Below are 27,810 nucleotides of genomic sequence, written 5' to 3'. Positions count from 1 at the left end.
CTCCTCCTGACTCCCTGATTAGCCTGCCTGCCCTGTCAATCAGGCTGACCTGGAGCATTGGCCTCTCCCCATTGTTCCTGGGGACTGTCAGTTTCAGTGTCCTGATTTCCCATCAACTCTTCTCCTTTCTTTTGGTACTGGGAGCTAGCCAATCAAAAACCCCCACTGAGTTTTAGTAAGGGGCCAAGTGTCCCCTTACATATGCAACTTGTTACTGACCTCTGTGTCGAGAAGTATTACCTTTCCCTACGCTACTAATTGTAGCGGCCTTTAGCCACTGTGGGGCCTGGTTTACACCTAAAACTTGGGTCAACCTAGCTATCTCACTCAGGGTTGTGAAAAATTTCACACCCTGTGTGACATAGATCAACGTAACCCACGTTGTGGACACACTGCTATGTCAAAAGAAAAATTATTCTGTCAACCTAGCTATTTCTTCTCAAGGAGGTGGATTTACTACAGCGATGGGGAAAAAAACCCTTCTGTTGCTACAAGAAATGTCTATGCTACAGTGCTACAGACATTTCTGATCAGAAGGGCACAGTCAAATCTCAGTTTGTTATTGTAAATTGCTTTTGAGCCATCTTTGGCAAATAAACAAAATTCTATATTGATTTTTTTAAACTTTCTCTTTCAACACTCTCTTGTTTTATTGGTGGCAAAAAGGGTTCATAATTATATGCAGTTACAACACCCTGTGAGTACACATTTAATAAATACAATGTAATAAGAATTAGACCACTGCATATCTATGAAAACACTGGTGTGCTGCATTGAAAAATTAGAAACATAGGTACACCTCTGACTTCAAGGCCTCTCCATGCACTTTCCTGGTACCATCATCTGAAACTCTTTTCAGAAACTCCAGGACCAGTTGAAAATAAAAATGATTTTAAAGTTAAGGTCTGACCTGAAACTACTGCTCTTAACAAGCTCTTCTAATTTAACTTAGATTTTAGCTATAAAATTGATAAAAAGGTTAACCTTTTGCAAAAGTTCTGTTGAGTCTAATAGGGGTTAAACAATATTTTTCTTCTGAAATTATTCCAAAATCCTAAAAAGTGTGATAGGTTTTTTTCTTACCATCCTATCAAGTTCTATAGCAAGGATATATTTCATTATTCAAAAACCTATAGAAAGATTATCATTTTCTCTTAAATTCCATATAATCTTTCACAGAGAAAATAGGAACTGTCTTGACTCATATTTTATCACTTTTATAAAGGGCCTTTTGTGCTGATGCAATATTAATTGAGTGGTTACAGTACATTCCCTAATGACATAAGGAGCAATTCATGGTGTTCACTTGCTCACTTTTTAAAGAGACAACACCTTATTTTTTTTGAACACTTCAATTAGTAAATCATGGGATTACATCCCCTGCTATTCTATGAATGACATTAACAATAATGGCTTTATACAATTTCTGAATCAGGTAATTAGACTCCACCTTTTTGAATCATCCCTACAGTTTCAATCTAGTTTAAATGTGTCAAACATTTGAAGCTTCTCTCACTTTACTTCGTATGCTTTTCTGCAGGGTAATAGATCTCACTGTCAGGAAATTTCCCCTCAACCTTAACTTTACTTTCAACCCATTATTCTTACCCATTTACTATGCCAAGTAAATCCTCTCTGTCACCCAAAGACCTCTTGATGTCAATTGGCAAATGGCACTGGGGTAGATAGGGGATTCTTGTACTCCTGGGTTCACCAAAAGAATGCCATGAAAGCTTGTGATACACTGGTCGTTATAACCATTGCAAGATTTATGTACAGAAAATATGAGAGGAGTTATGTATATATGTACAAAGGTCTGGTCTGGTCTAACTGGAGTGCAAATGAATCCTCGAGCATCCTTCAGTTTGTGAAGACAAGCCACCTGCAGGCTTTATCTTATGAAAGGGGGATTTTAGCCTGCCTGGCTGAAACCCTAGGAAAAGGACTTGGGTAAGCTATAGGAGATGAGGGAATTTCATGTGAGTTAAATTTAGGCTCTAGAAAGCATGTTATGATTTTTTTTTAATATATTTTCCCAATATTCTGACTTACCATCATTTGAAACTCTCTATTCTTTGATGAGAAACTCAGAGGACTTGGGGGTTGGTGTGTGCCTATTGCTTACCTGTAGAGAGAAGATGAGAGCTGTGGAGGCCTCGAGGAGAGTGCTTGTGATGCCACAGGCCGGTGGAGTCAGAGAGCTAATCCACAAAAGGCACAGACAAGACATCCTCACATTAAGGGCAGGTGGTAGCGAGATGCCTCAGGACCCTGGGTACCCTGGCACGTGTCATGCTCTCCTTCCTTGCAAATGTTGCAGTGTGTTATGTTCTCCTGCATAGAGACAAATTATTTCCATGAAATCCTGACTCCATTGACGTCAATGGCAAAAGACCCATTGACTTCAATAGGGCCAGGATTTCACCTTTACATATTTAATTCATATACAGTGCTGGTTGGAATTTTTTGACAAAATGTGTGATCAGAAAATGCCAATTTGTCAAAACCAAAACTTTTTGTGATAACATATCAGTTCTGGTCAAAGCGTGGGTGCGTGTCCTGGGCTATCCCTGTGGTTAGAACACTCGCCTGGTAAGTGACCCAGGTTCAAGTCACTCACCTGGCATGTGAGAGACACAGGGACTTGAGTGACTTGAACCTGGGCCCTCCACATCCCAGGTGAGTGCCCTAACCACTGGATTTCTCTCTTTGTGGTTTTTTGTTTGTTTGCAAAACTGTCAATATCCCTAAGTGGAAAGAGAATTGTTTGAAACTTTGGAAAATTTTCATGGGCCAGGGAAACTACTTCATGCTCAGCTCTTCTCTTGTAATCTTTCCATATCAGTCATTTCCTCCAGTCTCCTAGTCATCTTTGTAATACTTCTCTTCTTCAGTTTGTCATTAACTTTCTGGTAAAGAGGTCCCCAGAACTGTTTGTGATGTTATTACAGGTACAAGGGAGCTTTAATCTCCTTATTGTATGACGGAATAGCCCTGCATGTGCATCTCAAAATGGCACTAGCCTTTTTCTGAAGCCATATCAAATTGAGAACTCATGTGTAATGTGTTCCTCACTATCATTTCCCAAGTCTCTTTCAGCAGTGCTGATTTCCAGGTTTCTCCCTCTCATTAAATATCTATGTTTTTCCATGTTTTCCCCGGATGGTTTGCATTTTTCTGTTCAGCCTCATTTTGTTGTTTCTGATCCCTCTAAGAATGCTTCTATTTCTCTGTCTTTACTGGTGTTCCCAGCTTCTGATACTGAACAGACTGGAATGGGGCTTCCATTCCTCAAGGGAAAGATTAAATAATGGGAAGAATAAGAATGCTCAGAACCAAAGTGGAGAAACATCTGCAGCACACATAGACTTTAGATCCTGATTTGGGCAGTGACTCACATAACCTACAGGACCATGTAGGCTACGGGGATTAGATGAGTTGTAGACTGAAAGAGTTAACTCTGACCAATCAGCTATTAGAATTCTTAATTGTATTTATATACGCACATTATTATTTCTTCATATATTTCTTAATGCTCTTTCGTGTAACCCCTTTAACTGAAGTAGCCAGTGTTCTAACTAACCTCTGCCTTTTATCTCTTGTCCTACACCTTTTATCTCTGCCAGACTGGGGGTAAAGGTCGTATTATGTGGCTCCTGATGTGTCATTCTTGGGGGAACCCACACAATGGTGACTATATTGCTCTGATACTAGAAGTGTCTATCACACTTGCCTCCAGGATTTGTAGTGTGGTGTGGTTGCCATGGCTATCAAAAGGAACAAATCTCTGTGTATGACTGCTCACATGGGCTCAAGATCCAGCCTACCTTGGACAAAAGAGGGTGAGTTACCATATTTTGCTTGTGTCACCTGTGAGACACCTGTGCAAAGTACAAATTAGCAGAAGAAGCCAAAGATAAGAAATGTTGGAGGAAAATATTTCCTCATAATAATGACATTGTTTGTGATTTTAAAATGTTGCAAGATGGTGAAAGAATGAAAGAGCAAATAGATATACTTTAATGATTACACTAGATTCTGAAATTACATATTGCTCAAAAAGTCACTTTTAGATTTAGCCCAACTAAAGTATTGTAATGACTAATTTGGTGACTTTAATTTTTGTAATGATGTTAGAGTGGGAAAAGATGTAATGTTCTCAGGGTGATATAGTCTAAGAAAATAGACTATCTCTGTACCTACTACAGCTGAATTAGAGCTGGTAGATGTGCAGAGAACAACACCCCAATCAAAACAAACACTGTTTTCTCCCTAGTGGATAAATCTCCATTCAATTTAGAAATGACTATGGGTACCTCACAGGAAACTTTATAAAACAAAATAATCTGAAAAATAACCCCAAACTCTTGTCTGATCACTATCTGTTAATCTGTGTTAGTCAATTGACCTATATTCTCAAACTGCATGCCACTATCCCACAGGTACAGCTGTTTACTGATGCAATCAACTCCAATATTGATGCTTTCAGATGAGCCATTTGCACAGGAGATGTGACTCAGGGTGTGTGTTGAGGCCTTGAAGGCTTTCATAAGAGCTTTTTAACTGGTTACTCAAACAACTGAAAAAAGGGGAAGGGGAAGGAAAACCCTTGACAGATTTAGGAGATCTAGAGGCTGAACTGTTTCACTGTTATTCCTTGGAAACAGAAGAAGCAATCTGCATGACTACAAGAGAATTGGACGGACTTTGTTAATGTTAAGAGCTAAATCAGACTGTTCATATCTCAAAGGGATAATAGACATGGGGACAAAGCAAGCTTCCAATTAATATGAATAATAAATAAACTCCCTATTAGCTTGGCTCATATTAGCAAGCCTCATCAGACTGTAAACTATCTAATGCAAGGATTAGGTCCTGCTTTGGGTTTCTATGTGTCCTAGCACAATGAGACACCAATCCTAATTTGGGACCTGTGAGCATTAGTGCAATATAAATTATTATTCATAACAATAGACTGCTCCTTCGTGAAATTAATAGACTGGATCCCAAGCCCATGGAATCTTTCCATCAACTTTAGGCTTTGGATCAGGCCCTAATACCTCACGCTCGTGACACACAGCGACAATGCTTTTTCATAGATTGAAAGAATAACAAAGTATTTGTCACTATTACTCAGGTGCATACACTTTTGAATAAATATAGAATTAGGAAGCCATAAATAAAACTTGCTTATGGGGCTATACTGTTTGGTCAGTAAGCAATTAGAGTAATTCACAGTGCAGCAATCTGTGATCTAACTGGTGTGTTTGCTTTGGAAACAAGGCACTGGGACCTGATAAATTTCCAATTGTTCCCCCTTGTATTTAAAAAATTTGCAACCAAATGATCCCCTTTGCTGTTGGCAATGTACAGGGAATGTTTTGTTAAGAACAGACCACCACACATCATGAACGAGGCTATGATCTCAGTAATGGTTAAGCCAAATCAAGATCCACTACAGTTTTCATTTTATTGACCAGTATCATTCCTAAATGATAAATTTAAGATAATTTTTAAACCATTAGCTAAAAGGAAAGAGTACCCTTATTTGGGATAAAATACAGAGATTAATCAGGCTCAGTGAAGTCACCTTCAGTGTCTTTGAATCTGAGAAGTTGGTGACCTATAGATAGTGGCCTCACTTAAAGTGGAAAGCATCTTTGGCTACATTGACTGTGGGCTTCCTAAACAGAAACAGATGAGTTTTAGTAACAGTTTTAGAGAATGTATTTCCACATTATATCGTGAAACTTCAGCCGATTAATACAATTTGGTGATGGCTGGTTGAGACCTTCTTGTATTCTAAGGGGGTTGAAGAGGACACAACATTTCTATTCTTTTTTCTGAAAATTTTTGTACCTTGACTGGATAGTAGCGATAACGGGAGCACTGGTGTAGAGAAGGCACCAAGACCCACTGACATTTTTACTAGCATACTGTGTAAACCTGCATTGTACAGGTTTAGATCAAACAGTGGCCACACTAGTGTTAGCAAAACTGGAAAACCTTTCAGAAAAAAAGGCTTGGATAGACAGTCTAAGATCCTCAAGTGTGTTATCTACTATAATTAAAGCTGTACTGGAAGACCCTACTAATGATGCAATTCACTTAGCTTTTATAATCTGATGCAAGTTCTTTAAATTCTGCAAGGTAACGCAGGGCATAGCCTTATTCCAGTCACTGGTCTATAACTCCATAGAAGGTACCAAGTGTTGCAAGTTTGCTGGGTATCTGTGAAGGGGAAACTCATATATTTTCTGAGAAGCCCACAGGTTGTTAGCATATCCCTAAATCACAGCTCTGGAGAGATATATTCTGCAATTTATGCACTATATAAGGCATTAACCAACCCCAGACCAGATTCATGTAAAGCAGAATAGCTCTATTGAAATCAATGGAGCTATGCCACTTTACACCAGCTCAGGATCTGGCCTGTATTTAATCTGCAGAACTACCAGCTGTTGGTTGTGTGTCCTTCCAATGTTGTTTATCATATGCTGATATGTTAATTCTATGTTGATTGCATAGACAATCTAGGAAGTTTTTGGAAAGCATAGGGGACAATTTCCTGGTGCAAGTGCTAAACGAGCCAACTAGGGGGGGAGCTTTTCTTGACCTGCTGCTCACAAACAGGGAAGAATTAGTGGGGGAAGCAAAAGTGGACGGGAATCTGGGAGGCAGTGACTATGAGTTGGTTGAGTTCAGGATCCTGACACAGGGAAGAAAGGTAAGCAGCAGGATACAGACCCTGGACTTCAGGAAAGCAGACTTCGACTCCCTCAGGGAGCGGATGGGTAGGATCCCCTGGGGGACTAACATGAAGGGGAAAGGAGTCCAGGAGAGCTGGCTGTATTTCAAGGAATCCCTGTTGAGGTTACAGGGACAAACCATCCCGATGAGTTGAAAGAATAGTAAATATGGCAGGCGACCAGCTTGGCTTAACGGTGAAATCCTAGCGGATCTTAAACATAAAAAAGAAGCTTACAAGAAGTGGAAGGTTGGACATATGACCAGGGAAGAGTATAAAAATATTGCTTGGGCATGTAGGAATGAAATCAGGAGGGCCAAATCGCACCTGGAGCTGCAGCTAGCAAGAGATGTCAAGAGTAACAAGAAGGGTTTCTTCAGGTATGTTGGCAACAAGAAGAAAGCCAAGGAAAGTGTGGGCCCCTTACTGAATGAGGGAGGCAACCTAGTGACAGAGGATGTGGAAAAAGCTAATGTGCTCAATGCTTCTTTTGCCTCTGTTTTCATTAACAAGGACAGCTCCCAGACTGCTGCGCTGGGCATCACAACATGGGGAGTAGATGGCCAGCTCTCTGTGGAGAAAGAGGTGGTTAGGGACTATTTAGAAAAGCTGGACGTGCACAAGTCCATGGGGCCGGATCCCCCCGAGAGTTGCATCCGAGAGTGCTAAAGGAATTGGCGGATGTGATTGCAGAGCCATTGGCCATTATCTTTGAAAACTCGTGGCGAACGGGGGAAATCCCAGATGACTGGAAAAAGGCTAATGTAGTGCCAATCTTTAAAAAAGGGAAGAAGGAGGATCCTGGGAACTACAGGCCAGTCAGCCTCACCTCAGTCCCCGGAAAAATCATGGAGCAGGTCCTCAAGGAATCAATCCTGAAGCACTTACACGAGAGGAAGGTGATCAGGAACAGTCAGCATGGATTCACCAAGGGTAGGTCATGCCTGACTAATCTAATCGTCTTCTATGATGAGATTACTGGTTCTGTGGATGAAGGGAAAGCAGTGGATGTATTGTTTCTTGACTTTAGCAAAGCTTTTGATACGGTCTCCCACAGTATTCTTGTCAGCAAGTTAAAGAAGTATGGGCTGGATGAATGCACTATAAGGTGGGTAGAAAGTTGGCTAGATTGTCGGGCTCAACGGGTAGTGATCAATGGCTCCATGTCTAGTTGGCAGCCGGTGTCAAGTGGAGTGCCCCAGGGGTCGGTCCTGGGGCCGGTTTTGTTCAATATCTTCATAAATGATCTGGAGGATGGTGTGGATTGCACTCTCAGCAAATTTGCAGATGATACTAAACTGGGAGGAGTGGTAGATACGCTGGAGGGCAGGGATAGGATACAGAGGGACCTAGACAAATTGGAGGATTGGGCCAAAAGAAATCTGATGAGGTTCAATAAGGATAAGTGCAGAGTCCTGCACTTAGGACGGAAGAACCCAATGCACAGCTATAGACTAGGGACCGAATGGCTAAGCAGCAGTTCTGCGGAAAAGGACCTAGGGGTTACAGTGGACGAGAAGCTGGATATGAGTCAGCAGTGTGCCCTTGTTGCCAAGAAGGCCAATGCATTTTGGGATGTATAAGTAGGGGCATAGCCAGCAGATGGAGGGACGTGATCGTTCCCCTCTATTCGACATTGGTGAGGCCTCATCTGGAGTACTGTGTCCAGTTTTGGGCCCCACACTACAAGAAGGATGTGGATAAATTGGAGAGAGTCCAGCGAAGAGCAACAAATATGATTAGGGGTCTGGAACACATGACTTATGAGGAGAGGCTGAGGGAACTGGGATTGTTTAGTCTACAGAAGAGAAGAATGAGGGAGGATTTGATAGCTGCTTTCAACTACCTGAGAGGTGGTTCCAGAGAGGATGGTTCTAGACTATTCTCAGTGGTAGAAGAGGACAAGACAAGGAGTAATGGTCTCAAGTTGCAGTGGGGGAGGTTTAGGTTGGATATTAGGAAAAACTTTTTCACTAGGAGAGTGGTGAAACACTGGAATGCGTTACCTAGGGAGGTGGTAGAATCTCCTTCCTTAGAAGTTTTTAAGGTTAGGCTTGACAAAGTCCTGGCTGGGATGATTTGATTGGGGATTGGTCCTGCTTTGAGCAGGGGGTTGGACTAGATGACCTCCTGAGGTCCCTTCCAACCCTGATATTCTATGATTCTAATTTTGCCAGATGAACACTAGGGAAGCCCAAGTGAGAAGGAGATATAGGAATTAAATATTCTAATGATTAATTAGTAAATGTGCTGGGTGTGATCAGATCAGAAATAAATCTATAAACTCCTGGCACAGATTGGTGTGTCTACATCTGTTAAATTTAACTAATCTGCTCATCTGAGGATTTGTCCCAGAGCATACCTAAATCCTCCACTGAGGCATAAAATAAATTATATCAGTGATATTGATGACAAATGTATATAGGTGTAAGATGTTGGCTATCTGGCATATCATTTGATATTGTTGGGCTGAGGAAATGATAGAATTCTTGCACATCTAGAATCTTCATCAGCTGCAAGCATACCTCTCAAGTGTCCTGCACTGTGCAGGACATCCTACATCTGGCTCCAGTTTATAAAGTTGTCCCTCCATCCTACATTGCCATAGCAAAGTCCTGATTCGGCTGCCCCAGTGCAGGTCATCATGTCTGCAGAGTGAGCTCCGACCTGCGTGAATAGGGCCCTACCAAATTCATGGCCATGAAAAATGTGTCACGGACTGTGAAATCTGGTCTTTTATGCGCTTTTACCCTATACTATACAGGTTTCATGGGGGAGACCAGCGTTTCTCAAATTAGGGGTCCTGACCCCAAAGGGAGTTGCAGGGGAGTCGCAAGGTTATTTTAGGCGGGCCACAGTATTGTCACCCCTGCTTCTGCGCTGCCTTCAGAGCTGGGTGGCTGGAGAGCAGTGGCGAGTGACTGGAGAGCGGCAGCTGTTGGCTGGGCACCCAGCTCTGAAGGCGGCGCCCCGGCAGCAGCAGCGCAGAAGCAAGGGTGGCAATACCATACCATGCCACCCTTACTTCTGTGCTGCTGCCTTCAGAGCTGGGCGGCCGGAGAGCGGCGGCTGCTGACTGAGGGCCCAGCTCTGCAGGCAGCAGCCCAGAAATAAGGATAGCAGTACCGCAACTCCCCCCAAAATAACCTTGCACCTCCCCAACTCCTTTTTGCGTCAGGACCCCTAAAATTGCAACACACTGCAATTTCAGATTTAAATAGCTGAAATCATGAAATTTACAATTTTTAAAATCCTATGACCATGAAATTGACCAAAATGGACTCTGAATTTGGTAGGTCCTACGCATGAAGCAGTACCTGTTCTGAAGTGTGTTCCAGCACTGCGCCCTCAGGAAGCCTGTCAGAAAGGCCAGGAGCATCAAGGCCTATGGTAGGGTGCAGCTGCTGCTGCAATGGGAAGAGGGGCAGACTCCAGCTCCTCTAAACCTGCTCCCAAAGTTGGTCCAGATGCCCCCTGTGGGCACCTCTCAAGCTACCCCTCCTGCCAGCCCCAGGGCTCCCCCACTTGCCATTCCCATTCCTGCCATCTTCAGGGATCCTTCTGCCATTCCCAGCGGACTCTCCCCCACACAATCCCTGCCAGTCCCAGGGACCCGTGTTGCATCCTTGCCAGATGTATTCAGTAAAAAAAAATTGATTTCCCTCATTTGGAGGGTCACTGCCCTCATTTCAGAGTCCGGGGGTTGACAGGTATGGCTACAAGTCTGTGTTCTTAATGATTTCTCTCAAGCTGAATAGAAGAAATATAACAATAGGTTGTGGTGTTTGGGGGTTTCTTGTTTTGTTTTTTTCAGTCACAGCTAAGAACTGTTTCATGCAGCACTAAAGATGTGAAATGGACTAACAGGATCAACAGATCCCTGCCACTTGTAAGGTTAGTTGCAGGCCAGCATGTGAATTGGCCTAATTCAAAATTAGGGAGAGCTTGTTCTAACTCTGCAGAATGGAGAGAGCCACTTGTGCATGGTATTCCTTGCTTTCCCACAAAATATACCTCCTGTTATTCATGTCACAGCCCACGTTTGCTTACTTGGTGTTATTTACTACTCTGTACTTCAGACTCTCTTTTGATCATATTGCTCATGTGAAGGTCTTAATGTTTTATGAAAGCCAATAACAATCCTTTCAAAAAAAACAAAAGATTATGCACAACTAGTGGGAAGGTTGTGCTTGAATTTCAAAAGATATTGCACGTCTGAATGCAAAAACACAAGCTCTGGCCTTGAGACTAATCCACAGCAATCCTGCGATGAACTGCCATGGAAAGTCTTAAAATTGTCAGACAATGTTATCTCTTTCAAATATTGACAGAGGGTTTAATGCCATCAGTATAGAAAATGAGTGGTCTCCAAAGATAGATCGCTAATTTAAAAGGAGTGTTGCCATCTGACAGCAGCTAACAGGTTACTGCAGTGAATTAATCCAGTCAAGAAGAACAAATGAAGTATCTTCTGTGACAGAGGGGCTACATTTTGCTTCTTTTAAATAATTTGAGGATGCAGACTCTAATTCACTCTAGGTGAAAATCTTCATTTCTAATCTACAGCAAAGTCAAATTTTCACTGAAATGCTCTGCTGGGAGTAGAAGACCAATCTGTGGCCTTCCTTTCTGCTTAAAGCCCTTAGGCCCTGATCCTGCCCAGACAAAGCCCTGCACTGATGCAGAGCCCCAGTGAATGGGGCTCTGGAAGGTACAAGATTAGGTCCTTACTAGTTGCTATATTGTATTCGGGGTACACCACAAAGGTGACAGCACAAGTATTTATCTCAAGTATCAGATATTGGTTATTGCCAGAAACAGGCTGTTGAACTCAGTAAACCAGAATGATAAATTCAGGGTCAATCTTCAGTTGTGCTAAGTTTATCCTCTGAACCATCTTTTCACTTCCCCAATCCTGGGCCTGCAGCACGGACTAACATGGGGTGTTATAGTGGAAGGTAAAGTTGCATCTTTAACTATGAAGAGGCTATTGTCCCTCCATAATATTATCACGTCTGATGAGAATACCCAACAGGTAAGCTTAAAATTCAATTTAAATGAGCATTCATATGAGAAAAACTCATTCACTTTAACGACAGGTTTCAGAGTAGCAGTCGTGTTAGTCTGTATCCGCAAAAAGAAGAGAAGTACTTGTGGCACCTTAGAGACTAACACATTTATTTGAGCATAAGCTTTCGAGGGCTACAGCCCACTTCATCAGATGCATAGAATGGAACATATAGTAAGAAGATATATATACATACAGAGAACATGAAAAGGTGGAAGTTGCCATACCAACTCTAAGAGGCTAATTAATTAAGATGAGCTATTATCAAGATGGCCCATTTCAGACAGTTGACAAGAAGGTGTGAAGATACTTAACATGGGGAAATAGATTCAATTTGTGTAATGACCCAGCTATTCCCAGGCTCTAGTCAACCCCAAGTTAATGGCATCTAGTTTGCAAATTAATTCCAGTTCAGCAGTTTCTTGTTGGAGTCTGTTTTTGAAGCTTTTCTGTTGCAAAATTGCCACCTTTAAGTCTGTTACTGAGTGGCCAGAGAGGTTGAAGTGTTCTCCTGCTGGTTTTTGAATGTTATGATTCCTGATGTCAGATTTGTGTCCATTTATTCTTTTGCATAGAGATTGTCCGGTTTGGCCAATGTACATGGCAGAGGGGCATTGCTGGCACATGATGGCATATATCACATTGGTAGATGCGCAGGTGCACGAGCCTCTGATAGTGTGGCTGATGTGATTAGGTCCTATGATGGTGTTACTTGAATAGATATATGGACAGAGTTGGCATTGGGCTTTGTTGCAAGGATAGGTTCCTGGGTTAGTGTTTTTGTTGTTTGGTGTGTGGTTGCTGGTGAGTATTTGCTTCAGGTTGGGGGGCTGTCTGTAAGTGAGGACTGGTCTGTCTCCCAAGACCTGTGAGAGTGAGGGATTGTCTTTCAGGATAGGTTGTAGATCTTTGATGATGCGCTGGAGAGGTTTTAGTTGGGGGCAAAGGTGACGGCTAGTGGCATTCTGTTATTTTCTTTGTTGGGCCTGTCCTGTAGTAGGTGACTTCTGGGTACTCTTCTGGCTCTGTCAATCACAGATCTTGGGAGACACTCTGAAAAGCTTGCTATAGAAACCAAATTGTCCTCTCATTGTCTCCAGATCACAAGTGAGGCACAGAGGTGGTTAGTGATGTGGAGAAACCTGTATTGGGGCTGACATATCAGTGGGTAAACAGAAGATGGTAGTCTCCAGGTCTTATTAATCTAACTCCAGCACCAATTCATTAAAAAAAATAGAGGGGGAAAGTATTAAGTTAGTTTTCCTGTAGGGAAAATGGAATCAAAGATATGGACCCTGCAGATACCGTGGTGACAAGAGAAGCAAAAACTCCTAGATAGAACTAAATGGAAGCTTTTATAATTTAACTTTTTAAGAAACACTCTTATCGTTATTATATATCCATGTGCTAGTCACAATAGTGATTCAGATATTTTCCTCCTAAGAACTGAATATGTACATAGCCCTGAACATGATAGTATTCTAAGGGTTAATGTACTCTGTGCTTTACTGTATTAAGCCTATAGCTCTCCATTGCCCTCTGCTGTCCATTTAGTCTCATACTAGCATCTAGATGGGAAAAATATCCTCAGGAAATCTAAGACAAAACCCACAGCACTGATATGAAAAATATGTTTAAAAACATTCAAAAAAGCAGACGTGTTAGTCCTGCCTAGCTGCATATTATGTATTGACATGACTCTGAATGAATGTGCCAATGTTTCAAGAACCAAAGGCTAAATATAATAGCATGGAGGATGTGCTCTGACTAGTTCATTTGACTGGAGGGGAAAGAAGGACGATTAATGCTTTGTTTCACCTTTTCAATCCCCATGCCTATCTATGGGGGAAAAAACATTAGCTCTCATCTGTTTATTCACATCAACAGCCAATACCTGCACTGTGCTCACCCTGCAATCTTAATTCTGGGAACAAGCAATAATGTACTTCATGCTGTAGATGAATGTGGAAAAATCAAACTGAAATGGGCTCTGAAGCTTTTTAAAATCTGTCTTCTAATAAGAAAATCTGATAAATATTTTACACTTCAGAGCTAGTGAAACACCAAGCATATTCTGTATAAAACACAGTACAGTCAGAATGTATTTCCCGTCTCACTAGCACATATGTTACATTGTTTTAGAGCTGAGTTCTTATGTTATCAGTGTTTAAGCCCCTGTGGAAGGAGAGTTAGAAGAGGGAAATCTATCAAAGATTTCCTGATGGAACTCCTTTGTTATTCCAATGGAGGGGAAAGGAGGCAGGGTATTGCCCTTACCTGGCAGAATAGGACATGGTGCACGCTTCATAATTTGGCAGCAGCTGTCAAGGGATCTAAGCAGAGGCCTTGTGCTCTGGTGCCAGTGAGGCTCTCCTTCCCCAGCTCCCTGGCAGCATGGTGTCACTGGACACTTCTGTTGCTCTAGGGTGCTGGGTGGGGAAAGGTTTCTCAGCACAAAAGATAATACATACCTGTGCTCTGTTATCTTTTCCAGAGAATCTGCATGGAGCTAGGAGGATGATTTGTGTCCTGCCTTGTGCTTCCCCGAGCTCACTCTGTCCCCTCCCTTAACCCAGATCTGTAGAAGGCCCTTCAAAGGAGAGGAGTGGGGAACAGTGCTACAGAAATGTCTGAATATCTGTTCCATTCACCTGTGAGCAAATCTGAGTGGGATGCTCCAGGCCAATTCAATTACAGAGAATTGTCCAAACATGCCCAGCCACTGTCACTCTCACACACTGCCTCTTGCCCCCTCCCTCTTTTCTACATAGACTCTTCCTTCTGTTTTATTCTACAGCAAAACTTTTTACTACATAGCTTTTATTTTACTTGCCCACACTTTTAGATAAGATCAAGTGCAGTATCAGAGGGGGGGAGGGGGATATTTTCCATTTTTAAATTCTGTTATCACTCTGTCCATTGGTGCAAACGATACATTTAATGTTGATCTGAAATTCCTGTAGCTCACATGGTATGCTTAACTTTAAAATACAGTATAAAGAACTAAAATGTTAGACAAGGAAAGCAGAGGGAAGTTACTCTGAAAAATCAAATTCTGAAAAAGGAAACTTAATCCTTTCAGCTGAAAACAGGGAATGGCTGGTGTAGCCATTATGCTAATTTTACATAAATTCCGGTTGAGACCAAACTACCTGGCAGCTATGGCTGTGTTATAGACTGTGACCTCTGATGCAGAGGGGTTTTATTTATACAGGTTTATATACATTTTGAAGTGAGACTGCATAGTCCACTGTCCCCTAATGTAGGGATTTAATTTATCCATTCTTTCTAGTTGCAGTATGAACAAAGTTTAATATTTATACATATACTTGAGAATTTCTCATAGTTTGTCTTGTTACTACATAGATCCATAAGAGAACAACAGGGATATGTGTACATGTTTAGTGGCTTAATATGCCTTCCTACAGGAAGTGATTTTACAACCTTATACGGTGACTGAAAATACCATTTGATCATTAATTTGAATTCAAACATAATTCAATCATATGGTGAAAAAAAATCACAAATTGCCACAAATGGGATTTTCTGTGTAATAAACTTTGAAAGGTTAAAACTAAATGCCTCTTCCTGAGTAGTGTAAGTTGCCAAAGTGAGCGAAGACATTCAGGAAAGGTTATATTGTAATTTAGCTGTCAAAATTTCCCTCACTTTGAAAGGTAATTTGTTTTGCAACCCATTGGCCAGATTCTGCTCTGACTTGTGCCCTATGTAACTTATTGATTTCAAATTGATGGGGCAAATTCACTACTGTAGTAACAGCAGGTGTAATTACTTTCGCAGATGCAGTGATGCCTAAAACGTGGCATGAATACTCAAGAGATATAGCAGAGATATTCAGTGATAGCACAAGGTGAGCGTCACCATTTCTAGGCTATGGGGATGGAAGAAAGCATGTCAGGCAGTGAAAACAGACATGTGTCCAACAGTAGGGCAAGTAATCACATGTGTGACTAAGGTGGGTGTAAACTGATGGAGCTTCCTTCTCCCATCTTCCACATGGTGTACAACTGACCTAAAATCCAGCAAGCAGCTGACAGCAGCAGGACAACTCACACCCACCAAACTCTCTCTCCTTCCACTTGTGAGAAGTATTGTTACACCCCACAGCTCAGATTGCTCAACATCAGTAGGATAGAGTGGAGTGTGATGGGCTGCAGGCACTGGGGTTCAGAAACCACCACCGGTGGGTATCAGTGGTGGTGGATATTGGTAAAGAAGCTTAGTTAGTGACTGGATGGTGAACCTGTGTAAATGCAATCCATCAGCCTGTCCTAGGAAGGGAAGATGATAAAATGGCAAGTTGCAAAATCCCTTGAACAGTGGTTCTCAACCAGGGGTATGTGTGGGTACTGCATCAACTCATCTAGATATTTGCCCAGATTTACAACAGGCTACATAAAAAGCACTAGTGGAGTCAGTACAAACTAAAATTTCATACAGACAATGACTTGTTTATACTGCTCTGTATACTATACACTGAAATGTAAGTACAATATTTATATTCCAGTTGATTTATTTTATAGTTATAGGGTAAAAATGAGAACATACAGAATTTTTCAGTAATAGTGTGCTGTGACACTGTTGTACTTTTATGTCTGATTTTGTAAGTTTTTAAGTGAGGTGGAACTTGGGGGTATGCAAGACAAATCAAACTTTTGAAAGGGGTCTGAAAAGGCTGAGAGCCACTGCCCTAGGAAATAAGCAGCAATGGTTCCACTGTGTCACTATGGGTTCACTATGCAATGGGTCCACTTTGCCACTCTGCCAACCGACAGCTGTTTGCCATTGCTCTGCAGTTAGGCAATGCCAAGTAGTAGCTCTGTGTAGCACCCACACAGACACACTGATCTGTGCCAGGCAGAGGGCCAGATATTTAGTTGGTGTAAAGAGATATATTTTCATTGTCTTCAGCCTACTGTGCTGATTTACACCAGCTGAGGATCTGACTCATAAAATTGCTGCTTTTCCATTTGTGAAATCCACTTTCCTTTTACAGCCTGTTAATCTCCTACTTGGGATGTGAAGGTGTAATTTACACATTTCTTTTTAACGTGACCTAACAACTGAGTTCCAGAGTTGCATGGGAGGAGAGAGGAGAATCTAAATCAGGATATAGTCCTGAATGGCAGAAGTCTTTGAAATGGGCACAATAGACGTTCTTTTGATGGCTGAACATTAATTCAGGAAATAGATTATAAAATGGCCTTTCTCAGTTGGTCTTAAGACTGATTGAAATAAAAACATGTCAAATTAATTTTCACATGCTCTAGGAAAGGTCACAGAACTGATATGTGAGAGGTTGCTTGTCTCTGGAGCCTTTTGTTAGCAATTGGAAGTCTGCATTTATTTTAATGTAAATCTTCATGGTTAATGCCCACAAGATAATGACACAGAAGCACCCTGCTGTTATCTCTCCCAATTGTACATTTATATTGGACTAAATCATTTATAAGCCTATTGATCTGTTAACCTGTGATCCTGCCCCATGCTGTAATCCATTAAAAATTCTTTACTTGCATGTCAACACAAAAACCACCTGTTGGTTATTTCCATTTAAATCTGAGACACTGACCCACCTCCTCCAGTTAGACCAACTAGATAAAAGGTACAAAATTTCAAATATTTTAAAGCCACAATCTTTGTTTCAGATTCACTTTATCTCGTGTTTAGTTTAAAGCACATTTTTATTCTTGTTTTCTTACAGGAGCATGTAAGGATCTCTGATCAGAGCCCCATCATGCTGTGCACCGTACAAAGACTGTTCATAATCTAAGATTTAGATACAAAGGAATAGGTGAATAAATAAACCAATGGGAGAGGGAGGGAGGACAAAGTTACAGCATAAACATGACCAAATACTCAACACAGTGGTCTTAGGAGTCACAACATGGCGGGGAGGAGGGGAAGCCTGGTCACTTCGACTGGTCTCCATTGGAATTGTGTAGCTCAGACACTGCACACTTGCTTAAAAGATGGTCCCTGAATGTTTCTGAAATCCTCCATTCTCCCTCTGTTTCGTACACCACATAAGTTGGCTCCATTATTAAGCCTTTTTGTTGTTGTCAAACACTTACTGGCCTCTCTCAATCAAATCAGTATAATTACTTCCATGGCTGTGCAATTCACAGAACAGTGTTCACTCATTAACTGTCAAAGTGGTCATTGATTGTCGTTCCTTTGAGTTATTCATTGCTGAAAAGATCATGCATGACTCTTACACATCTTATCGAGACAGTTGGGTTGCTCATAAGACATGTAATAGACATGCACAATCTACTGTTTGTCTCCTTTATATCTGCAAATTAAAAACCAAAACAGCACTGCCACAGTAGGGTTAATGGTCTGACTTTACACCTGCTCTGCAGAAATAAGGAAATGAAAGGGTCTGGTCTATACAAAAAAATTGTACTTGTGAAACTAAATTGGTTTCTAAATTGATTTAGTTATATTGGTGCAGCCCCCTTGGTTTAATAGAGGTTAATATTGATTTAGCTTAATTTGGTTTGCTACTGCTTTAAGTCAATATCTGTAATTTACACCCTCGAAGTCCCATTACACTGCCAGAACAGTGTACTAGGGTCTCATTGTAAATGACAATCAGACCCTTAGAATTCAAATCATATTAAATAAATAAATAAATAACACATCTTGGCACCAGCCAGATGTGTGCCAAACACAAGGAAACCAATTCGCATATAGTTCTGTTCTGGTGATTTTGTTTTAGTCTCTTGTACTCCTGGAAGCCCCATGTTAAAATTTTGCTATCATATTGGATGCACGAAGTCTCGTGTATTTACCAGGAATGTACTTGGGGAGGATACCTCCAAGATCCACTTGCAGTTTCCACAAACACTCAATTGAGCAATGTGTGTCCATAGGGAACAGTCCTGAATATACTTGTTTGCCAAGTATATTGTTGGCTGTGATAGTGTTTTGAGTTAAAAGGAAAAACAAACAAACATATTCGTCAGTCCTTGACTCTTCCTCTTTGCATAGCACTCTGTGCTCTTTGTGTTTAATACGAATAGAGGAGGTAGGGGTTTTTGTGGGAACTCCCCATACAATAATGTAGCACAACCTTTCCCTCTCTCCTTTGCCTTTATTAGAACTGGTCAGAATATGTCCACGTTCTCCCCACCCCGATGGAAAATATTGACAAAAACAGAGAAATATTTTTATTGAAAATTTTCAATTTTTTTTTTTAAGAACACCAGTGTTGCCAACTCTCATGATTTAATCACAAGTAATATAATTTTGGCCTCTGCTGGAGCCAGTTTTGTGACAGGGCAAGAAACTTTTGCATTCATGAGAGTTTCAGTCTTGCCTGGGGAACCCCCCTTGATTGGCTGCCTTCCCTACTTCCCCATCTCCTGGGGAACAGCAGTCAATTAGATCTACTGCAAGAGGCAGGTAGGAGCTTTTCTCCTTTCCCTACCTAAAAACTCCACTGGCACCTGAGGGGAGTGGGGGACAGGGAGCAGTGGATATCATTTTCACAAGAAGGAAGGAGGGAGCAGAAAGACCATGGTTGCACCCTCTTTTCTCCATCCCTGTAATGCCAGACCTGCAAAGGCAGAAAGGTGGTGAAGAACCCTGGAGCTGTCCCCTCTGTCTGGGAATATGGCGAGGGGGTTGAGGACCACTTGAGCTGCCCCTCCTCCTAGGCATGGAAAGGAGGAGAAGAGGACCCCACTGCAGCTGCCCCCCACACCTGGGAAAAGGAATGAAGGACCCCTAGACCTGCAGCAGAAGCAGAGGTACACTATTGGGAGTGGGACAAGGGGCAGATGGGGCGGGTCACAATTGATGTGGGAGTGGGGTGGTGCATAAATAATTGTTGGGCTGGGGTCGGACAGCTATAGGGAAGAGATGGCATAGAATGGGTTTGCAAAGCAGCTGGAAGCTCTGCACCATCAGACAACATTTTTTACAAAGCTGTGTCATTTGATTTTAGTTAGGTTTTCCAGTGAGAGCTCCAGTAGCAAGGCCCAAAATAAACTTACTGTATAGATGTGGTAGAGTTAGCAACACAAACAGGGTGGGCAAGGGCAGTTCAATAGTCAAAACAGACCAAAAGACATGATATATAGTCTTTGTTTTTTATCTTATTTTGGGGAAGAGGGTCTGAATCATACATTTTGAACTTTTGGGGTTGGCAGTACTGGAAACCTAAATCCCAAAAACTTTCAGCTGAAAACTGTAAGTTTCCAAAAGGAAAATTGAAATGAAATACTTGGTTTTGTGTCTGGTTGACCTGAATTGGATGATTTTGGTTTGTCAAACCCCATTGAAATGTTTTGTTTTGGGTCACTTGGACATTAAAATGATGCCTGCATACACTGCTGTTGTTCTTCAAGGGAGTTATAGTTTGGATGCTTCATGTCCCCTGTTCTCTCTATGGTCTGGGCTCCCTGGCTGGACGACATATCCCATGATGCATCATGGCCTCCTCTTTTACAGACCTGTTGTGGTATAAAATGGGAGTCATGTGGCTATGGTGTATCATGGGAGATATAGTCCAGGTTCACCCTAAGGGCTCAGAAACTGGAAGGCTAATAATAAAAATAACCCCAAATAGTCTCATGATTTTTAAGCCAAAATGATTTTGTGGGGCCTGACTTGGAATGTTTGGGATTGCCAATACTGCAGACTGAAGAGTAGGCAACTGTCATAAATATAAAGAGAAGGGTAAACACCTTTAAATCCCTCCTGGCCAGAGGAAAAACCCTTTCACCTGTAAAGGGTTAAGAAGCTAAAGATAACCTCAGTGGCACCTGACCAATGAGGAGACAAGATGCTTTCAAAGCTGGAGCGGGGGAGAAACAAAGGGTTCTCTTTGTCTCTGTGTTGCTTTTGCCGGGACCAGAGCAGGAATGCAGGTCAGAACTCCTGTAAAAAGTCAGTAAGCAATCTAGCTAGATATGCGTTAGATTCTGTTTTGTTTAAATGGCTGATAAAAATAAGCTGATAAAAATTGTGCTGAATGGAATGTATATTCCTGTTTTTAGAGTAGCAGCCGTGTTACTCTGTATTCCATTCCTGTTTTTGTGTCTTTTTGTAACTTAAGGTTTTGCCTAGAGGGATTCTCTATGTTTTGAATCTGATTACCCTGTAAGGTATTTACCATCCTGATTTTACAGAGGTGATTCTTTTACTTTTTCTTCAATTAAAATTCTTCTTTTAAGAACCTGTTTGCTTTTTCATTGTTCTTAAGATCCAAGGGTTTGGGTCTTTGTTCACCTATGCAAATTGGTGAGGATTTTTATCAAGCCTTCCCCAGGAAAGGGGGTGTAGAGCTTGGGGGGATTTTGGAGGGAAAGACATTTCCAAGTGGGCTCTTTCCCTGTTATATTTGTTAGACGCTTGGTGGTGGCAGCAATAAAGTCCAGGGACAAAAGGTAAAATACTTTGTATCTTGGGGAAGTTTTAACCTAAGCTGGTAAAAATAAGCTTCGGGGGTTTTTCATGCAGGTCCCCACATCTGTACCCTAGAGTTCAGAGTGAGGAAGGAACCTTGACAGCAACTGTGGGGCAAAAGGGAGGGAAAACACAGGGGACGTGAGAATTTAGGGGTAGATTGGAGATGTGACTGAGTAGCTATCCTGTCTAATTAGGGAGAAGGATACAGAAGACGAGAATGGCAGCTCCCCACACCCCAGGGGATAGTAGAGAGCAAGGAGCATCTCCTTTGATCAGTGAACTGGGAAGCTTGCATTTGTGTGTATGTATTTAAGGTTGAATTCTGAGATGATCTAATATCAGTTGGAGGGGGCTTCTGGCTAAAAGTGAAACAGAATCAAAAGGTGGATAAAAACAATATGGTTTATTATATTTAAGCCAATCTCATGAGTTTTTAGATTCTGTTTCATGATTCTTGAATGTTTGTGGTTATCAGTTCTGTAACATCAACACTGAGTGTGGGCGTTTGCCTTTGTGTAATTATTTTTTGATTGCATCAATTTTGGAGGTCTGGTGATGATAATCTCGTGATTATCATCATTTATTCCTAAAACACCATAGGTATGCATTGCACTGTACAGAAGAGCAAGGCAACATCTACTCTAAGAGTAAATTGGTTTAAAGATAAGATAATTTATTTTAAAGGATACAATACCTTAAGAGCTCCAAAGCAATGACAGCCAGAAATCTCTACTCCTTTCCTTACTGGCAAGAAACTATATATATATATTTCAAAATGCAGAAGAGAGCATATCTGAAATACAAATAAAGGAAAACTCCCTTAGGACTACATCCTATTAACTTGTTCTAGCCTCCAAGTGTTGTGATAGTGTTCCTGGAAGGATGTGCAGAAGAGTCTATCTCTGGCAGAAGAAACCTGTAATAATAATAATAGACATTAACTGTTCCCACTTTTTTTTTTTTGTTCTCAATAGAGGACTTTTATCCCTGTTCCTAAAAGTATGTTGAGTTTAATACCCCTCTACTACACAGTGTCATATCACAGCAATATTCTTTTGGCCAAGGGGTCTAGATTTAACTCACCTTGGCGAGAGAGAAAGCTGCTCCCGGCTTGGCCACAGTAGTTCTGGCACAGTAATATGGGGTGCTCCTTCCTATGGGTTGGTTGTGCTACCTTTACAAGGATCCAAGCCCTTATTGGACAAGAGACCAGGAAAGGTGTTTAAACCCAGGGACAGCAGAATGCTATCCACACAGTCACCAGTATGGCTTTCTGTTCTTCATCAGGGCTATATAGTAAATTATGAAATAATATAGAGAGAAGGGGTTAAAGATCATAACTTTAAAAAAAACCTATTTTTTGTCCAATATTTGAAAAATTTTGACCAGCTCTAGGGTTTATCAAAAACTTGGAAAAATACTATGGAAGTTTGATCAGCTTCCCTTTTCCCCAATGAATGAAAATTTTAAAATTCAGCTCTAATAGTAAGATTTCCGGTATGCTTGCTAAAGCTTGCACAGAATTGAAGGGTAGATTGTGAGCCTGGTCAACAACTGGAATGGCACGGTTGGAGTTCACTAAGTAACATTAATTGCCCAGATAATGTTTTTCAGTGCAGTTAGTCAGCTGACAAGCCTAGAATAATGCTTTCTGAGTGATATAAACTTATGATGGCTTCTTGCTTTACACCAGTTTAAACAACTTCCCTCATGTACATCTCTGCATTTATCCCACTTTTTCCTATAGCTCTTTCTACGGGTCATCAGGTGAGAAGTTAGTCTCAATATATTTCTCTTCTGACAGATAAAATGTCAAACTGTTTGGATTATATCTGAAAAGTTGGCAATATACCTCTAACGTCATGGAGGGGCTTGTCTCATGTCACCAAACCCTGCAGTCTCATCTCAGATTTCTGTATAAGCAATTTCCATTATGTTTTGCTCACGCACTTGTGATGTTCTGAGGTAGTTAAGGGTATTATCAAGACATATGTCAGAGGTGGAAAAATACTACCTGCATTTATGGTGACTCTAATCAAGTCACTAATTGGTTCTCCAAACCCCCTCCAGGAATCTACCTTATGTTCCTGAATGCTGGATTGTGCTGAACATGGTTAACATCCTGGAGACCAATATCAAGCTTCTGAGGAGGCTTGAGCATATATTGTTCCTTCAAAAGTCAATCTTTCTTACGCTCATTAAAATGACTCCTAATCTTCTTAAGAAACTAGCCCCCCTTTGTGCAACTACAGACTCAGACAATATGCGAACAGGAAGAACTGCACTCTTTGGAGAATAGCAGAATGTCCATGGATTGTAAATTGAGCAAAGGGGTTGCTGTCAATCCCGCTAACGTGCACAATATTTAGCCTTTACTAACTACATGACAGATCGTATTGGCACTTATGGATCAGATATTACAGCCTGAATTTCACAAAGTCCTCAAACATTTATTTATATAAGCTAAGGTCTTATTTAAAGTGATTTCAGTGCTAGGGAAATACACCCTCAATGCTAAAGGTCACCATAATGCTACACCAGTGTTCCCCAGATCTCTTCTGAAGGGTTCTAGTTTAGGAGTTCTCAATGTGGGAGTCATGACAGGTGTCAGAAATCACAACCAACCTATCCCTCACATACTGACACATCGGAGGAGGGTCCGTGTCTAGACCGGTGTAGAAAAGTGTGTGGGGCAGGGCAGCATGGGAAAAGTTGAGCTGTACTGTTGAGGAAGGATTAGCCACATTAAGGTATAATTGCATGATGAAGTGTAGGAAGAGCTGGGCAAAGCAGCTCGGTTTTTTGTATGTAATTTTTTTTCCCCCAAATCTAAGAAACTGTAGAATTTTCTGAAGTTTGCAACACTTTCCTCCCCCCCACAATATTATATGTAGCAGCTTTAGTGTGTGAGTTTAAGGCACTGTTCCTACAATATGCTTCTTTTGGGCAGACCATTGTATCCCACATGAGACCCATTGATTTCAGTGGGACTCTGAACAGGGAGTCCATTTGCACAGAACTCATTGTTGGATCAGGGCTTATGACAAAACACTGCTTTCTTTGTGGTAGAACAGTGAATGAGCAAGAGGTGAGGTCCTCCAGTTAGTTAGATGGTCATCACTTAACTACTGTATGCAGTGCACAAAGGGATGGGGGAAATAGTCTCAATGCAAAACAATAAATTGACACAAATCTGACTTCAAGCTTTATAACATTCCAAAACCAGTAGGAGAATGCTTCAATCTCCCTGGACTCTCAATAACAGACTGGAAAGTGGCAATTCTTCAACAACAAAAATTCAAAAACAGACTCCAACAAGAAACCGCAGAACTGGAATTAATTTGCAAACTGGACACCATCAAATTAGGCCTGAATAAAGACTGGGAGTGGATGGGTCTCTACAAAAACTAATTTCCCCCTGCTGATACTCACATCTTCTTGTCAACTGTTTGAAATGGGCCACCTTGATGACATTGAACTCATTAGCACTACAAAAGTGATTTTCATCCCTTCTTGTCAACTGTTAAGAACAGCCCACTTCCACCTTAATTGAATTGGCTCTGACCCCCAACTTGGTAAGGCAACTCCTATCTTTTCGCATGCTGTGTATTTATACCTCTCTACTGTATTTTCCACTCTGTGCATCTGATGAAGTGGGGTTTAGCCTGCAAAAGCTTATGCCCAAATAAATTTGTTAGTCTCTAAGGTGCCACAAGGACTCGTTGTTGTTTTAGCTTAAAAAGGGTATCATAGCTTCAGTCAGGCTTTTGCATTAAGTGAAGCCTGAGTGCAGCGTAAGTTGAACAAGTGGAACTTTATAAAACTCTGTGGCGTGCTCTGTCCGGGTGATTGAGTTGCTTCCAACCTAAGTCCACTCATTCCCTGTTCCTCTGGTGTCCCCTTAATAACAGTCCCTCCAGGTAATGTGGGCCCTCTGACTCCAGTTACACTGATCATAACACAAGGCTCAAGATCTTAGCTATCTTCTGTATATTTTCTGGATAGCTTTAATTTGGTCTTTCATTTGGTCTCAGCTGGCTTTCATCTAATCTTTCATTTAGTCATGACTGTCCTCTTTTTTTCATTAAAGTTGGCTTTAATTTGTTTTGATTTGTGATATAAATCTAATCCTTACTGGATTTAATTCTGGGTACTTTTTTGCTTCCAATTTAAGAAGAGACTTGACAAAACTGAGAAAGAGGTAGAGTCATGAGAGAAAAAGAATTAAAGTAATACGTTCCTCTGGAAACAGATAGGTTATCTGGCCATTAGTCCTGCAAGCCTCCCACAAAAACTTGTTGGCGTGGAGGGAGAATGGGTAGGGCACAAAGCCATATGGGCTGGTAGTTCGTCATTAGACTTGCATGCAGTTTGGCTATAGTGAGATTGGTGTATGGTATGCTGTGCTTTTATGTGTAGTTTGGTTGTGGTGTGGCTGCCTTATCCATTTAGGTGTAGTTGAGTTGATACCCTTGCGGTTTTATAGTGTTCCTCTTGGGCAGGCAACAGGAATCTTTAAAGCTTTGGGGGCTATGATGCTTTGGGATTCAATCAGGCCACTAAAAGGTTTAGTCAGCATCTGCCTTGCAATTCTGGCTCACAGCCTTAGAATCATAGAATATCAGGGTTGGAAGGAACCTCAGGAGGTCATCTAGTCCAACCCCCTGTTCAAAGCAGGACCAATCTCCAACTAAATCATCCCAGCCAGGGTATTGTCAAGCCTGACCTTAAAAACCTCTAAGGAAGGAGATTACACCATCTCCCTAGGTAATCCATTCCAGTGCTTCACCACCCTCCTAGCGAAATAGTTTTTTCCTAATATCCAACCTACACCTCCCCCACAGCAACTTCAGACCATTACTCCTTGTTCTGTCAGCCTTGACACCAGCAGTAAGCACAAAAACAAGAAGGTTTCACGTTGGCTTCTGCTGCTCAGTTACTCTTTGCAGGAGGACTTTAGCAACTCTTCCAGCCCCAAGTTTTCCCCAAGAATGTTTTTCTTGACTAAAACACTCACAAAACCTTATCAAGTTTGTTGCTCCTTTTAAAGAGACAGTACACCACAGCTAGTTAACTTAACTGGGGTTAACACGCTCTAGTTCAATATACACCACTGAGCTGGTTTATAGTAAGAGTAAAAGAAGTTTATTAAAAATAGAACACAGATTTAAGTGATACCAAGTGGGAGGAATAGGAGTAGAAATGGCTACAAACAAAAGTAAAATACACTTTTTGGATTAAAATCTAACTTAACAAACTGCAGTCTTTTATTCAGAGTAGTTTTCTCATCATAGTCATTTTTCCAGCATGGCTAGACAGTCTTTGGCCAGGATCCATCACAGAGCCCGAAGCACTTGGCTTCTTTATCTCCTCGGATGAAGGAGACCAAAATAAATGTCTTTCTGTTTCTGCTTATATCTCCCCAAGTTCATTGACCATGTTGCAAGAGTCAGGAAGGCTTCCTGCTGTTCTCTTCTTGTTGACTTCCCATCCCCCTGCTGATTTGTATGTATATAGGGCTTTCATTGTTTTGTTTCCATAATGTTTAATTTACATTGGAGACAGATAGCTGCCTTCCCTCCTGTCTGAGAAAAAACTTGTTTCTCCCTTTGTTTGGTCGCAGATTTTAAAGTCTAATATCAGTGAGTATTCATAATTTATCATATAGTGTTAATGTCTACATTTCACAATGGTATTAATCACCAGTGGGTCACCAGCTTTCATAAAAGACCTCACTCAATACACTTTTATAGTACAGTAATATTGTATATAATCGGTCAATCCAATTGTTTATTCTTTTGAGGTTTAGGCCTCCTGTTCTCCCCCGGGGGTGTCTGGGCCCTGATTGTCAGAGGAACACTATGGGATTCTGGTGGGAAACAGGACGGCTTACCTTCTGCCTTCATTATCAAATGAATAATACAATTGTACACTCCACCTTTAATCTGCTTCAGTTGCCTTGGCTCCCCCAAATTTTGGATTAAATTCAGAATCTTCCTCAACTGGCTCCTCTCATGGTTTCCTGCTGCACCCCCAAGGACTGGAGGAAAGAGGGGAAGAGGAACTCACAGTGGCAGGACTTCAGGGGGATCCTGTTGATGGTGATGGAGCAGAAATGGTGCCCTCATTTTCTGCCTCCATTCCCATGATCACACCAGCCACCTGCATCGCCACCTGTTTGCACGTGGCGGAATGACTCTGTGTCACATGGATAGTGGTCATCAGCCAGAACCAGGGGTGAACAGTTGGCCTCTATTAATAGTATTTTGCAGTTGTATAGCATTTTTCATCTTCAGAGCAGTTTACAGGTTAACCAGTCCTCACAATGTCTCTTTGCAGAATGTAATAGTATACACCTTTTTCAGATAGGGAAATGGAGATCAAGAGGTTATGTGATTTGTCCAAAGATGCAAATGGTCAGTGTCACAGCAGGCATTTCCTGGCTCCCAATCGTGTATTCAGTCCAGTAAGCCCCACCTCTATGTTATATGGAATCTTTGCTTAAGTAAGGGTTTTTACTTGGAATGTTAAATCTAAAAAACCCTGTAACATT

This window comes from Natator depressus, chromosome 7 (genome assembly GCF_965152275.1).
Source record: "Natator depressus isolate rNatDep1 chromosome 7, rNatDep2.hap1, whole genome shotgun sequence".
Taxonomy (NCBI): domain Eukaryota; kingdom Metazoa; phylum Chordata; order Testudines; family Cheloniidae; genus Natator; species Natator depressus.
This window is presented reverse-complemented; position numbering follows the sequence as displayed.